This window comes from Fukomys damarensis, unplaced genomic scaffold, assembly GCF_012274545.1.
Source record: "Fukomys damarensis isolate Sample0158 unplaced genomic scaffold, DMR_v1.0_HiC HiC_scaffold_28, whole genome shotgun sequence".
Taxonomy (NCBI): domain Eukaryota; kingdom Metazoa; phylum Chordata; class Mammalia; order Rodentia; family Bathyergidae; genus Fukomys; species Fukomys damarensis.
The window spans coordinates 40656106-40662508 of NW_022900940.1; the positions used below are offsets into that span (position 1 = coordinate 40656106).

The 6403-nt window shown below is 40.7% G+C and overlaps 1 protein-coding gene and 1 pseudogene across 6 annotated transcripts in view; one reads left to right on the plus strand and one right to left on the minus strand.

The window, feature by feature from the left end:
- Positions 1-6403, minus strand: part of Cacna1d (calcium voltage-gated channel subunit alpha1 D) — a 325064-nt gene that overhangs the window by 171646 nt on the left and 147015 nt on the right. The gene's annotated exons all lie outside the window — the stretch shown is intronic.
- LOC104875560 overlaps positions 5157-6403 on the plus strand; it is a 2375-nt pseudogene continuing 1128 nt past the window's right edge.

Consider the following 6403-nt stretch of genomic DNA (forward strand, 5'->3'; position numbering starts at 1 on the left):
TCTTCATTAAGGAAAAGCTGGGCAGTACAGATAAAAGCCTTCTGCACCCTGGGCAGGCTCTAGAGAGCCTGAGGCTGTAGTTTTTAAACACATTTTTGTGTCGTCATTCACTGAATGAAATTACTCCTTCCCTCAGCTTTCTTGAGACTGTAGGGAGATCTTCTAAAAGAACAATTTTTTTTTTTTTTTTTTTTTTTTTTTTTTTTTTGATTTGTACTGGAGATTTAACACTGCAAGGCAGGTGAAGCACCACTGAGCTAAATCCCCAGTCCTTAAAAGAACAATCTTTTAAAGGAGCACATGGGAAATAATGAAGAATATTCTAAATTCTGGTCCTGGGTCCTGGTCCTGCCCCTTTCCAGCTATCTGAAACTCAAATTCTTCAGGCAATAGTTTCCTCTTCCCTGTACTAGGGACAAAAACACCAACTTTATGGAAACAAAAATTAGTACTGATGGAGAGAAAGGCCCACCAGTTAGGTGGCCACTGCCACTGCAGAGGTTGTGCTGTGAATACTACACAGAAGAGCTTCCACAGCTCTGGGACGGAGGTATCCCTTACCCATCAAGGACTGGAGCTTCAGAAACTGTCCTGCTCAGTATCACCTTACTCCAGCAGAGTGTGAAGGCCAAAGGGGGCACAGCCCACCATACACTTGTGTCCTATGATGAAAAGGAGTATGGGAGGTGCAGAAAACAAAGGGGAAAAATCACAAACAAATAGGTGCCTTTAAATCACAATCATCGAAGTCATTTGGCTAACTGAAAGCTCAAAATCACATCCATCCTTGCTAATGTGGGCACAGGGAGATGCCTTTTTAATGGATTCATAATCACAGAGCCCAATCATCATCTTAATAATGATTAGTGTTGGAAAAGGCAACAGGATAACCAAACAGCCTCAATTCACAATTCATTAACACTGTGACCAACTGAAATCATTACACTTGAGTGCAGTGCTTCATAAATAAGGGAATTGTCATGCTACTTAATTCCCGTGCTCCACATTTAAAAGCTGCCTTTTTATGTCAGCAGAGTTCGCTTTCCACAATCACTGACCCTATAAATTTAGTGTTCAGAAATGTTCATCACATTAGGACAACTTCGAGACGCCTGAAGGTGAGGAATCCCTGACAGCATAAAGAGCTAAATAGATGCTATTTTCTAAATATCTAGGCTTATTATTTATAAAACATCCTAGTGAGTTAGGACAAAATGGAGTGAACAAATACAAATTTTCCTTTAATTATAGTAATGCTGGTGAATCAGACCTCAAATGTCTGGAAATTACTACTTTCTACAACTTGTGATTCTGCTCAACTGCCACATTTAAAAACCCCAAGTACAGAACAAATAGTTTGACCGTCACGTATCATCTTACAGTTATTACAGCCTTGACAAACTGAAAGTACACGAGAGTACAGAGGGAGTCAGTGATGTGAGATGAGATTAACCCTGACGATCCAGTAAACAGTAAACGGGTGGGTTCTGAAAAGCACCTCTGTGGGGCCTTCATCAGGCTCAGCTCGCTGTTGCTTGGAGGGGGTGGGTCTAACTGGAGAATGAATCGAGGGCCTTCGTACTGAAGTACATCTCCAGTCCTTCTTTTATTTTGAAACAGGTTTCACTGCTACTGAATTTTAAGCAGACATCCATTAAACCCGCATGAGGCAAACGGAACTTTAGCTGGACGACTTTCTCACTGACACTGTTTCCAAAGCCAGGTAGCATAATTAAGTTACAGTCAGACAGTACATGGTACGTGCACAATAAGTGAAAACTATTATACTGGTAACTGACAAGAGAAGCTTACATCACGACCCCTTCCTAATGTACTAGAAAGTCTTGAAAAGTCAATTTCCTTTTAATCAACTCATTCGTTGAATTGACACTCTTTGTTCCTCCTGCATAAAAGAAAGTGACACATGCCCAGGCCAAAAGAACTCTCATGGCTTCTCACTTAATTTCTTGAAAGCCTACACGTTTTTATTCCTAATGGTGGAAATGTGTATTTACCAGAAACGGGTTGTTCATTTGCAAGTTTATGTCAGTTGATTGGTTACTGTGAGCATCTAACTTAAATGAACACTGCCGCAAATGAAATACGAATACCAAAAAAAAGGGTTATTGCTACCACAAACACTAGGATGAATCCTTTGGAAGCACTGATAAGAAATGTTGCTAAATTTTTTTGATGGTGTTGAGTCACATATGGGTAGACAACAGTAAAAGATAGTATCAGTAGATGCATAATACTAAAAAGCTGTGACCCTACTTCAAAAGTTTGGCAAATAAATGTCAGGTCATAGGCTCTATGTTAAAATAACCTTTAAGATGTGTTTATATCTGTTAAAATGAGACTTTACAGGCAATCAAATTATCAAGTCAAATATAAGAACAGGTGCAACAGGCCAGAGAGACTAACCAGGGCTTACGCCATCCTTACTTCCTGTTGGAGGTCTAGCACTTGACTTGTGTTTGCCCTGAGTTTGTCTTCAGAAACAGGATAATCTAGTGTAAATGTATTGTCAGCCATCAATACAGTATGTATTTAAATAAATATAATTTTGCCCTTTATAGTAACTTTTGAACACACCACTAAGTACCAGTGGTTAACACTTATGGACTTAGGCTTGAGGCTGGCACTTTCCAAAGCTGCATTCTCTGTCACTAACCTCTGCCCTGCTAATATACTAGAGCAGAAGGAAGTCACACATAGCAGAAAACTGTGTGCTGGGGTAAGAAAAAGGAAAGGAGGGAAGAGACTATACATGAGCATGGTAAGAAAGAGCAAAAGCATCTGATAAAGAAGGATTGGCGCAATATCAAATACAGGAAAAGGGGTGTGATGTCTGATAGAAGTTCATAACTATTTAAAGCTCCCCAGAAAATCACTGTGGTGCTAGACCACTACCTGGACCTTAAGAATGACTTCATCTAAGTTATCAAGAATTCTTTTGATCTGTATTTTGTTCTGTGTTGTATCTAGTTTCTGAACATCTGCTGTATGTGAGGAAGAATGAAAAAAAAATAGCCAACAGGGGCTGGGGATTTAGCTCAGTGGTTCGGTGGCCTGCCATGCAAGCTCAAGGACCCGAGTTCAATCCCCGGTACCAAAAAAAAAAAAAAAAAAAAAAAAAAAATGTGAGGTAGAATGAAGAAAAGAAGCCTACTAAGGAGCCTACTAAGTTTCCACTATAGTGACCTCTTTTTAAGAGAAGACTGAAGACCCACCTGACCTCATAGCCTAGTTAGCAACCACCTGGAGAAGATCTTGGGTGATATGAAGGCAATCAATCAATCCTTTGGGGTTGGACTGGACTATCAGCAACAACTCAAAACGTACTTTCCCCTAGACCAGGGTTTGACAAATCATGGCCTCTGGTCCATCACACAGCTTTTCATAAAAGTTTTACTGCAGCATGGCCACGCTCACTGGTTGTGTACTGCCTCTCACAGAGCTGCTTTTGCCCTATGAGAGAGCTAAGTAGTTTGTCACAAACTTCATGGCCCATAAATCCTAACGTACATATTATTTGGTTGTGAGGTACCCATCTTGGCTTTCACTTCTCTGCCAGAAAAGGAGAATGCTAGTGATTATCTAGCCCTGCTCCTTCTCCTAAAATGGTGTAATATTTTTTGCTTAATAGCTGGGATATGCATGAAATACTAGCAAAAATCTTTGTAAACAGTCTGGGGTTGTAGTTCAATGGCAGAGTGCTTGCCTAGCATGTATGAGGCTCTGGATTCAATCTCCAGTACCACAAAAAAAAAATCTATGCAAACACATTTTTACAAAATGATTCTGACAGTCTTTCCCCTCTGCTTCCTGTGCATACTTAACAGGCGCTAAAACTGCAGTGGCTGCTGAGGCTTTTGAAAACACACACACAGTCATATATAGTATTCAGTTTTGTTTGGAGGGACACACTACAATTTAGAATTGCAAGCATAAAAGGAACTGCTGCTTAGGGAATATTTTTTAAAAGACCTTGAAGGACCTGATTCTTCATTATTCCCAAAGCAGCTTTCAATTTTTCACTCTGTATTTAACCAAAGTTCCTACAAGACTAAAAAAACAAACAAACAAACAAACAAACACAAAAAAACACAAAACCTGTAGCCACTGTGAAAATGAGTTAAATAATAGTTTCTGTAAAATACTTTAAGTGCCATGGCATTCATCCTTTTGACTTGGGTTAGGGAGCACTATAATTTGTGTGTTGACGCTAAGGCTTGGGGAGTGGGTAGAGAAGTTACAATGGCCTTAAATGAGATTCAGCATCCATACTCTTACAAGAAGTTACCCTAGACCAGTGGTGGCAGGCGAACCTAGGGCATGTGTGCTGCACTGGGCTGTTTGTATCATGGAAAGCTCTAAAAGGTTCACCACCACTGTCCAGACTCTGTCAAATAACACTGTCACAGAGAGAATGCCAGCTTGAGAGACAGTCCCAAGGACGGGCTGCAGGCTGTGTGCCTAATACTTGTTCCTATGTGTGTATATAATGCACGGCAGAGAGACTATGATGAAATTCTTCATTCCATATATAAAAGGAGTTGAGAATTTCCATATTTTACAGGGCTCCTAGTTGAAACAAGACGTGCTAAGTACCTCATTTTTTCCCTAAGAAACAACCAAATGAGTCCAGACATCTTCCAGCCCTCGACAACCAACTTACTGCACCACCACAGGCTGGTGAGGCTTGAGTGGGGACAGAGTTAACCAGTCATCAGACTTAGGGGAAATACCAAAAGGAGGACCTCCTTCCTAGATTTAAGTAAGAAGGACTCAGGAGAACCCCCCAAAATAGGCCGCTTGCAGAAGAAACTAGGTGGTATGGGCACAAGCACTCTAGCAGAGTCCAGCCAAGGGCTGGGATGGTGCCCCGGGGTGGTTGGGAACCACTGATGCAGGAGGAGCCTTGGCCTCTCACAGTAACCACAAGGTAACCTCAGCCCGCCACCACCCTACTTTGCCAGGAGTGTCATGGCCTTGGGTGAAGGTGCTTGACCAAAGTCCCAGGAAGTAGTCACTGCTGCCACTGCCTTGCAAGAGAAGGATGCCCAATAGGGCCTCAAAAGGAAAGGTAAAGGAGGTAATACTGATGTACATCTGTCAGAAAAAGCACTAACTGTTCAACATGAAATGCAAGCCACCATCTTGGAGAAATGGATGATCCCATGTTTGGAAAACAAAAGGAGTGCCAAAAAATTAGAAATTATTCTTCTGCTGGGTCTTAATGCCAACTCAGATATAACTTCCCTGGCATAGGAGGTGTTCGAGGGATGTAAATTTATTCACCCCTCAGAACGAAAAGTAGAACAGCTGTTGTACTATCTGCAGAAACACTGCAGTCACTGTCAGGAAAAGAAAAATCAAGCAGACCTAAAGATCCACCTCCTCTTGAAGGAGCTGAGATCGATGAAGTTGCCAGCATTAAAGACATGGATGAATACACTGAGTTACTGTACGAAAATACTACTGACAGGGTCCAGGGTTCTGCCTTGACCCAAGAGCTTACTCAAAATCCTGATAACGTGCAAGAACTCCAGTTGAATGAGACTACCTAAGGTGCACTAGCAAGAGTCCTGAGAGAAGACTGCAAGCAAAGCACTGACTGAGCTACTAACACAATTTACATCTTTTTTTTTTTTTCTAGCTTTTCTGTTTCACAGACTAATCGCTGTAACACTGGAGCTTGTGTATTCACATCATTGATCATGAGTAAAACAGACACGAGCTTTGCCAAGAAGAACTTTACATGAAGAAGGGTGCTGATGAAGACCTTGAAAACTAAACTCTGAAAACAGATTATGAAAAAACCTTTAAAAATATCGCAGGTGTGTGGTAAAACAAGAACTACTGCATGTTGCTTTTTATTTGCTTCTGAATCTGACTGAGGCAATTCATACAAAAGTACAGATGATGAACAAGAATACAGTTCACAGGTTGATGAAGGCTCTTGATTGGAACAATTTTGAGCTGATTATTATAGTTGCAACATTCTTAAAGAAACAGCATATTTATGGAGAATAAAAAATATGGCAAAATGGATATTGTTGAAAAACTGGTAAAAATGATACCATGTAAGCCTGAAGATTTACGGAATATCACTCTCCAGCGTTTACTAAACCTATCCTTTGACACAAGAAAAATAAGATGACTGGGATAAATTGGACTTCTCCCAAAACCCACTCCACTCCTAGGCAACCAAAACTATAAACAAATAGCAATATGTGTGCTTCGCCACATAAGCAAGGATGACAGCTTTAAACCAATGTTTGCATACACTGACTGTATACCACAGGTAATCAAGATGCTCTTTGAATGTTCAGAGGAACAAAATGATTTGGAACTCACTTCTCTCTGCATTGATCTTGCTGCTAAGGAGAGGAATGAA